A 10,506-nucleotide genomic window follows, 5' to 3' on the forward strand; every position below is an offset into this window, starting at 1 on the left:
AGACTCTTGGCTTGCTTAGATTAACTTCGTATTTGGCACACACATCAGAGTTGTTGACTGTTAAGTGTGGACAAACAGGTCAGACAAAGGCATGCTTCTTAAGTCGCTCACTAGCCCTCCCATTTTGTCTAAAATGTGGTATTTGTTTTAACTACAGAACCCAAATGGGTCAGTAAAAACATTAAATAGCCCACTGATATTTACCCACTTGATGCACTTTCCCACCGCGAATAATTTTCTCGGAGGCACCGTATAGCACTAAAAAACCGTGCAAAGGCCCGCCATCGCTGCTTGCAGCTATATTTATTAGGGCCCGAATACCGAGGAGCAGGCCAGAATGGCCTGCACCGAAAGGTGCGAAGCCCTATTGTCTTTGCTCTGATTTTTTTTACATTTGTGGGCAATTTGGGTGCTTTAACATACTCAAAAACTCTTGAAAATTGGCAGAGATGTCAGAGTCGTCGGCCATAAGGACTGGGCAAAGGCTAGCATACGGGCGTGGCAGTGGGGCTCTGTAGCGCCCCCTGTAATGCAAAAACAAACATAGGTGCACAGATCGGGCAAACATGTACGCACATGTACGAGAGTTGGTACGCATATAGATCTCATCAACCCAAACAACTTTCGCCCTCAAACATTTCAGCTCCGCGCAACAGGAAGTCGGCCATTTTGGATTGTTTAAAAAATGCATGCGGTGAACTTTTAAATACTCCTTCTAGGAGATTCATGGGATTGACACAAAACGTGGTGATCATGATGTTGAGACATTGTACTTGCTAAATTGCGAAGGGATTTTTGATCTCTCGAACGGTTCTGCCATGGTGAGGCAACAAATTCATGGCGAAATCAGAAAAACAGGAAGTGTCTAATATCTAAGGCAAAAAATGGCTTATTGTGATGATGCGTGGGGTGTTTGTTCATCTAAAGATTCCGATCGCATCGATGTGCCTATTGTGACTCCCGGGTATAGCGGCCCCACCACCAGGCGCCAGGAAGTGTGTCAGTCACAAAGATGGATTTTTTGATGGACAGTTCCATGCAATGTTCTTTTAAATACTCCTCCTAAAATATTCATGCGATTGAAACCAAAAGTGGTCAACATGATGCAGAGACATTGTAGATGCTAAATTGAAGAGGGATTTTTTATATCTAGAATGGTGTTCCCATGGCAACCTGTCAAACTTTACTTTCATTTTCAGGTATATTTAAGGCTGACAGTTACATGCTGTGAACTTTTAAAGACTCTTCCAAGGAGATTCATGCGACTGACACCAAAAGTTGGGTCCATGGTGCCGAGACATTGTGGATGATAAATTGTGAAGGAATGTTTTACATCTCGAACACTGTTGCCATGACAATGCGTCAAAATTTACTATAATTTCAGGCATATTTAAGGCTCTTGGCGTGCTAAGATTAACTTCAAATTTGGCACACACATCAGAGTTGTCGATTGTTAAGTGTGGACAAACAGGTCAGACAAAGGCATGTCTCTTAAGTCTCTCACTAGCGCCCCCATTTGTCAAAAATGTGGGGTTTGTTTTATCTACAGTACCCAAATGGGTCAGAAACAACATTAAATAGCCCACTGATATTTACTCACTTGATGCACTTGCACTTGGAGGCACTGTATAGCGATAAAAAAAACGTGCGAGGGCCCGCCATCGCTGCTTGCAGCTATATTTCTTTTTAATTTATTTTAACACGTTAGCCAATTTGGGTCCCTTAACATGCTTGAAAACTCTTGGAGTTTGGCACACACTTCAGAGTCCTGTGCCACTAGGATCATTCAAAGGCTGGAACATGGGCGTGGCAGGACAGCTATGTAGCGCCCCCTGTAATGCAAAAACAAACATTATAGTGCACAGATTGGGCAAACATGTACGTATATAGATCTCATCGACCCGAACAACTTTTGCCCTCTAACATTTTAGCTCCGCCCAACAGGAAGTCGGCTATTTTTGATTGTTTCAAAAATGCATGCTGTAAACTTTTAAATACTCCTCCTAGGGGATTCATGCGATTGACACCAAACGTGGTCAACATGATGCCCAGACATGGGAGATGATTGTAAAAGGGATTTTTGACATCTCGAACGCTGTTGCCAAGGCATCTTGTCAAAGTTTACTACAATTTCAGGCATATTTAAGGCTCTTGGCATGCTTAGATTAACTTCAAATTTAGCACACACACAGCACCGCTCCGAACTCATGGATTCTGCTCACCCCGCACCAGTTTCCAGCTGTAGATTACTGGTTGCACCAGAGAGAGAGGGTTTGGGATTTGGCTTACGCGCACCTTCAGCAGGCTGTGCGGAGACATCAAGACCAAGCCAACCAACGTTGTTCCAAAACCTCTTTGAGCATTGGAAAGGCGCTATAGAAAATAAACATTATTATTATTATTATTAAATCACCCCAGTACCAACCGTGTCAGAAGGTGTGGTTATCCACCAGGGACATTCGCCTCCACCAGCCCTTCCATAAGCTGAGTCCCCAATACATTGGTCCCTTCACCGTGCAGAGGCAGCTGAACGCGGTTACCTACAGGTTCAACTTACCTCCTCAGTAGGGATGGGCGATATGGCCTAAAACATTTATCACGGTAATTTCAGCTGTTTGTTGTGGTGACAATAAAATGACAATAAATTATTATCTTCTGTAAAATATCAGATTATGTTATGTTTAAGTTGTGTTCCAGTGACTGTGCTGAAAAACATCACACAACAACAATTAAACAATAATAATAATAATAATTTTAATCAATTACAAGTTTAAAATATAAACACAGATTCTGTATTTATTTGGTGCATGGTGCAAAAATAGTGCAAACAGCAAAAGTAACAATCACCATGTCTTCCATTGTTTCAAAATTACAACAGAGTACAACTGCAAATCCTGATAAAGTAACAAACATGTTAATCTGATAAAGTAAGGTAGTTTAGTGTGAAACAGTCAATGACACACTCAGAATGTAAATTGTAATATTATAATTAAGTGGTACATGCTACATCAGCAATTATGTAGTTAAAATTTAAAAACTCTTGTCCCATGGAACAAATTGTAAAAGTAGTGCAAATGTCACAAGGTGACGATCTTTTCAAGGGCGGAACCAAAGTTAGGGAAGTTTGGTTCCACCCGGAAGGTTTCCCACCCGGCCGCATTTGATGACGCACCTTCTCACTTCCTGGTTTCCAGGGCAACATAATCGGGGCTTTACGAGCCACAGGTGCGAAAAATTAAGCGAGCGAAGTGTGATTGGAGGCTGTGTGAGAGGGAGACAAATAAATAGCTCTGCAGGAACACAAAGAAGGAACGCTTGACACGAGAAGGATTGACACGGGGAAAGTTCCTTTGCCAAAGGCAGAACAAAGACACGCACCTTCTGAAGAGCCCGAAGGCTCTGTTGATCCGGGCTGCGCTGGGAAAGCAGGCGGAAAGAGGACAGAACCACAGGAGGCGAAAGGAAGGCAAGCCGTGGATCTTTTAAAGGATCGCCCCAAGGAGTGGTTTGCTGGAGTCTTTGTTGGCGTGTGTTGGTGTTGCTGTTGTGTTTACATACTCTTCAGGCTGGGCTGGCGTGGCTGTGTGGGACGAAGGAAGCATACTGCTGGAATCTGAAACGAAACCGAGAGAGAGAAATCAACGTCAGAGTGAGTAATAAAGGATCCGAAGGAAACGAAAGCTACTGACATTACTGGAGTAAACATTGTGGTGTGTATACACGCCCACTCGTCTGCTGCTGTGGATATGAGCCCGTGTGTGGAGAAGAGGCTGACAACGGAGCATACTGTGTGGTGATTGTGAGTACAAACAAATACCTTTGGACATTGGTTGTTAACCCATTGTGTGACAGGGCGTTTAGTGAAAGAAGGACGGCCCTACCGCGGAGCAGTGTGGTGGGAGTGCCGGAAGAAAGCCAACTCTGTCGACTATAGCTCTCATGAATGTAGACTGCGTCATACAAACAACGCCATACCGAATTCCGGGAAGGAGGAGAAGACGGGTTTTCTCAGTGCTCACTTATAGTGTGGTGTGGTGAGTCTATATTTTGTGAAACCTTTCACTTGAAGTGGTGCAGTGTCCTTTTTTTGCTGTGTGTGTGTATTGTCTGCCAGACTCCCGCCTCCATCCTCTGAACTGTGGAAAGACGGAAAGGCTGTTGGCGTCAGTCGTTGTATTCTCCTAATCTATGCTGTAGCAGCCTGTGTAAAGAAAGAGAGAAGAGGAGCTTATACCTACCATACTTACTGTATGTTGTGTTCGCTGGAGAGGTGAGAGAAACCCCCAGTTGTGTGCTAACCATTCTGTGTGTCTCAGCCAGCAGCCTGTGTGAAGGAAGAGAGAAGAGGAGCTTATACCTACCATACTTACTGTATGTTGTGTTCGCTGGAGAGGTGAGAGAAACCCCCAGTTGTGTGCTAACCATTCTGTGTGTCTCAGCCAGCAGCCTGTGTGAAGAAAGAGAGAAGAGGAGCTTATACCCACCATACTTACTGTATGTTGTGTTCGCTGGAGAGGTGAGAGAAACCCCCAGTTGTGCGCTTAACCATTCTGTGTGTCTCAGCCAGCAGCCTGTGTGAAGAAAGAGAGTGAGAACGACATGGAAAGGAACTGTGTGAAAACCCCTGCCGGTGAAGAAAAACGAGAGCCTGAAGAGGCTGTTATTTTAAGTTCCCCCCCTTCTCCCTTCCCTATTTATTATTTTAAGTAAATTAAATAAAGTGCATTTTAATATGATGCTTACCTTGTGTGTCTGGTCATTGGGGTGGCTTTGGGAAACTCCTCGAGGTGGAAAAAGGGGCGTGACCTTATTAACATCTGGGTCCACCCCTACCTGTGACACAAACACTTTATTAAAAAGTAACAATCCCAACTATGTCTTCAGATAGTTTACAAAATAGTGCAAAACAAGATGATAAATAAAAAAAACTAATCAATAAATTAAATTTACATAAAAGTTTAATTAATCTCTAAAAACTGTTATAATCTTGCAAAATGTAGAAATGAGGCTGACATGAACATGTCTGGTAGTGCAAGTTGAACAACACACATACTACTGTGATTCAGTAGCTTTCAAAAAGAGAACAGGGCTCACACTTTAAGATTTTTGGTCAAGAAGACCAACATATTCATTGTAGCTGGTTTCAGAAGAGACCTTTGGCATGTCACTACATTTCCAGCAGAGCTGAACACCCTCTCTGAGGGTGTACTAGTGGCGGGGATGCACATGTACTTTTTCACCAAACAACTGATGTTAGGGAAATTCACTTCATGTACCTTCCACCACAAAAGGGGATTGCTTTCTCCATCTGCAATCTAATTCAGCCTCAATTTTCTCTGTTTCAGAAAGAATGGTTATCTCAGTAGCCGGTTTCTTGAAAAAACTTCCAAGACTCTTCTTCTGCCTTTTAGATGCGCTCTGACCTTCTTTTGTTGATTCAGAATCAGATGACATTACAGAAGTAGTAGAGCCAGCATCACTTGGCATAACAGAAATGGATTCCACCTCTCTGACTACTCTGGCTTTGATGACCAGGATCTCTTCTTGACTCATAAACTGAGTGCGGAAACGTGGTTCAATAATTGTTGATCAGTTCCTGAACCTCTTGGTCACCATATTTGGTGTTCATGTAGTCCAATATTAAACCTTTAATTGTCCGGGTGAGATCTGTGTCATCATCTTTCCCCTGCAGCAGCTAACTGTTGAATAGGTGAAGAGTAGGTTTCAAGCATGACACTGTGACATTGTTTTCAGAAGAGAGGGCATCTGTAAAATCAGGAAGAGGCCCAAGTGCTTTACTGACAGAGTCTAGGACTTCAATATCCTGCCAAGTAGGCACCAGATGCCTGGTTGACCTATCAGCAGCCAGGACTTGCGTAATGGCCTTTTCTTGCTCAAGTATTCAGTCACAAGTTTATGTTGTGCAAGGCCAAGTTCTGCTTGAGCATCTTTGAGTGTTCGCTGCCTTTTACAGCTGTGCTAAAAAACACTGACAATCTTCTTACAGACTCCCACAGCTCTGTCATTCCTGGTTTAATTAATACATAATTAAACTGGTTCCGCTGGTGGTCGCTGGTCAGGCAACGGCTGGGCATCTCGTAGAAGGACGGTCAGTAGATCAACGGTGTGATGACCTTCACTGTAGCAGGAACTGGGTCTGTTTGTCTCATTGTCCTCAGGGTCGAGGACGAGACAGGGAGAGAGAAACAGAATCCTATTAGCGTAGGGGCTGTTCACATGTAATGCAAGTGTCTTACAGTATAGTGGTTTAAGTCAGCTCGGTTCCAGACAGGCTAACTATTGCGGCATAAGTATATTGCCCAATATGAGGTATGTGAGTGCTTTATTTTAGACAAACTAACTATTGCGGGATAAGTATATTTACTGGACATTTTATGTGAATGCTTTGTTAAAGAAGAATGTCTTAAGTTTAGTTTTAAATTGATTGACTGTGTCTGATACTCGAACAGTATTTGGTAAATCATTCCAGAGCTTAGGGGCTAAGTAGGAGAAGGATCTTTAGACACTTTTGATATTCTAGGGATAATTAAGTGGCCAGAATTTTGTGATCGCAGTGTATGTGATGGATTGTATTCTGACAGTAATTCTTTAATATACAAGGGTGTTAGGCCATTTAAGGCTTTGTAGGTGATTAGTAATATTTTAAATTCTATGCGATGTATAACTGGCAGCCAGTGTAAAGATGCCAGAATTGGACTTATGTGGTCATACTTTTTTGATCGAGTAAGCACTCTTGCGGCACTGTTTTGAACCAGCTGTAACTTGTTTACCTGTTTTGCGTGACATCCCCGAGTAATGAATAACAATAGTCTATTCTAGAGGTCATAAAAGCGTGGATAAGCTTTTCTGCATCTGATGCGGACAGCATATGGCGTATTTGAGATATTTCTAAGATGGAAGAATGCTTGTGCGGCAGACATTGGAGATATAACTATCGAAAGATAGATTGCTGTCGAACATTACGCCTAAATTCTTAACCGTGGAAGATGGCACCACCGTGCAGCCATCTATGGGCAACTTGTAATCTGACATATTATGTTTGTAGCGATTCGGTTCAATAATAAGTATCTCCGTCTTATTGGAGTTTAGCATAAGAAAGTTATGTGCCATCCAGTCCCTAATATCACTAATGCAGTCTGTTAGCTTAGAAAACTGGTGGGTTTCGCTAGGATGTGATGAGATGTAAAGCTGGGTATCATCCTCATAGCAGTGAAAACTTATGTTATGTTTCCTGATAATGTCTCCTAGAGGTAACATATATAACGAGAATAGGATAGGGCCTAAAACTGATCCCTGTGGTACACCGTATTTAACCGGCAAGCGATATGACTCTTCCTCATTTACATAAAGTGACATCGATTGGTTAGATACGATCTAAACCAGGCTAATGCCTGACCACTGATGCCAACATACTTTTCTAGTCTATAAAGTAAGATTGTGTGATCTATTGTGTCAAAGGCTGCACTAAGGTCTAGTAATATAAGGATTGAGATTTCACCACGATCGGATGTTAATAGGAGGTCATTTGTAACTCTAAGCAGCGCTGTTTCTGTGCTATGGTGGGGCCTGAATCCTGATTGGAACTTTTCATATGTATTATTATTCGCTATGAATGTGCGTAGCTGGCTTGCCACTACTTTTTCTAATATTTTAGAAAGAAAAGGTAGGTTTGAGATTGGTCTAAAGTTATTAAGATCTCCCTGGTCAAGGTTTGGTTTTTTAATGAGTGGTCTAATAACTGCTAGTTTGAAAGCTGTTGCAACATATCCTAATTCTAGCGATGAGTTAAAGATATTTAGTACTGGGTCTGACACTACAGGAAATACCTCTTTAAGTAATTTTGTGGGAACGGGGTCTAATATACAGGATGATGATTTAGATGATGTTACTAATTTAGAGAGCTCTTCTATTGTAGTAGGTTTAAATGAGTCAAGATGTTCACATGGTAATCTAGTGTTAACTGTACTATTGGGTAGAGTGGTGGCTGTTTGCGTAGCTTCTATGTTTTCCCTAATAATCATAATTTTGTTAGTAAAGAAGTTCATGAAGTCATTACTATTGTGTTGGAGTTTACTATTGGTTTCTGTTTGTTCTTTGTTTCTAGTCAGTTTCTTAACTGTGCTAAATAGGAAACGAGGGTTGTTATGATTTTCTTTAATAAGCGTACTGAGATATGTAGATCTGGCCGTTTTAATAGCCTGTCTGTAGTGTTTAACACTCTCTTTCCATGCTGCACGCCATACCTCTAACTTTGTGCTTCTATAATTTCTTTCCATTTTTCTAGCTGCCTTTTTAAGGGCTGCGGTGTGATGGTCATACCATGGAGCTGGCGGTTTTTCTTTGATTCTCTTTTTTCGAATGGGAGCAACGGCATCCAATGTGTTAGAACAGACATTGTTCATGTTTTCTATTACAATATCTAGATTGTCACAGTTATCTGCTACATGTTTCATTTGGGACAGGTCTGGAAGAGTGCTAATAAAGCTATCTTTAGTGGTGGAAATTATTGTTCTGGCTAGTCGGTAGCATGTTGTGAATTGAGTGATCCTATCTAGAAGTACAGTGTATGACACAAGGTAGTGATGAGCGAGTCACTCGAAACTCGGATCATTTAACCCGATCCCTAAAATGACTCGAGAACCATGAGTCCTAGTGACCATTAACCCGAGTCAGTTGAGTCCTCTCAGATTTTGCATTAAGAATGAGAAATTGTATAAAACACAAAGCTCTTCAAATGTTTACAACAGAATTACAACAAATAACTCTACATAAGCTGCCATAGGTTCTATAAATTGCAACAACAAGTTAATTTACATCTCCAAATGTCAACTGGGGGTACCGAGTGAGCAAAAAGCTGCTATTCCGGATCATAATTTCCTGCAGCTCCGAGTCCGAGTACAAAGGGATGCGTGCGCGCGACAATGAGTTGGTCGGCGGCTCGGGGATTCACACAGAGAGTGACTCAACTCAGAGCTTGAATCCTGGACTAGGAAAAAGGAGCCTTGCTCGTGTTATTAACCCACTGACTCATGTAGGCTAATCTGTTGCAATATTTGACTGGCACAATGTTTTGGGTAGAAGCTGCAAATGTTTAAACATTTTAAATCCGAGGACTGCTGCAGCAGTGCTGCTGGAAAGATCCGCCACCGACGGACATACACAGCTCCTCTTGTTGACTGAGTCACTCAGAGTGACGCGAGTGGTTCACTCACAGGACCCGTGCAGGAGCGGGCGTCTCTGTCTGGGACTCAATCACAAGATCATGTTCTTGCGTGGATGAGTGACTGTGTGGCTGCATTAACCGAAACCTATCGTGGATCTTTAAAGTCAATCTGAAACAGGACACGTTCCTCTCACATCCAAGTCAAAAAAGCCTGACATCTTCTAAACGTGGTGTTGATATATTTGTCATTATGAAATGAAACTAAACACACCGAACTTTTACAATTATGTTATTGATAATGTTACCACGGACATGCATGTTTTTTACGAGTTCCCCAGCCGTTTTTGCGAGCAGAGGAGTCGTAGACTCGTAGCTGCATGCGTGATCTGAGTTGCTTGGTTGGCATTAGTATGATTTAGCGATTGGAATTGGAAGTGACTCGAGTGACTCGCACAACCCGGATCATATTAGTGAGTGACTCAGAATAACCCGAATCCTTAAAAAGATCCGGGTTGACCATCACTAACACAAGGTAATGGTCAGAAACTGCATCACTCATTTTGATGTCATTAATATTGAGTCCGAGTGACAGAATTAAGTCTAATGTGTGCTTACGTATGTATCTCAAAAAGGGGAGAGCAATTTTCTTTTTGAATTATAGCGTTGTATTTCTCAGATTATTATATTATTGATGGTCCTAAATTATTTGCTTATAAGCTTTCAACATAATGTTGTGGGTAGATAGCTAACTTAGTTTACTACAGCAGAAAATTAACATTATCTTTATAAACATGTACGTGTATGTATGTTTGGGTTTTGTGTATATATGTTACTTTTATTTGTATCTGATCCCAGCAAACTTTTTGACCAATAGACTTAAATATGATTCCATCTTTTCATTTGGCCTTTGATGAGTTGAATTATGATGGAGAGGATGAAAAACATTGTATTGATATAGACAACAATTTAAATTGCAGATATTACACTCCTGAGCAACTAAAAAGATTAAATAGTACAAACAGTTATTCATTTCTGCACCTCAACCCTTACGAAAAAGAAGTATACTTCAAGTTCATTTTATTAAGTATACTTATTAATGTTGGAGTATAGTTTTAAGTATACTTTATGTAGTAAGTGTACTAACATTTATGTTCTAGTAGTATACTTGTAAGTGTACTGCTTGAATACCGCTTGGGACTAAATTGGCCCACTTTTAGTATTTAAAAGTATACTTCTAAGTGTACTATAAGTGTAAGAGTAGTCAACTTTAAGTGTACAACGAGTGAACAATTAGTTCTTCATTTGTACTGCAAGTGAACTCA

This window comes from Paramisgurnus dabryanus, chromosome 16 (assembly GCF_030506205.2).
Source record: "Paramisgurnus dabryanus chromosome 16, PD_genome_1.1, whole genome shotgun sequence".
Classification (NCBI taxonomy): domain Eukaryota; kingdom Metazoa; phylum Chordata; class Actinopteri; order Cypriniformes; family Cobitidae; genus Paramisgurnus; species Paramisgurnus dabryanus.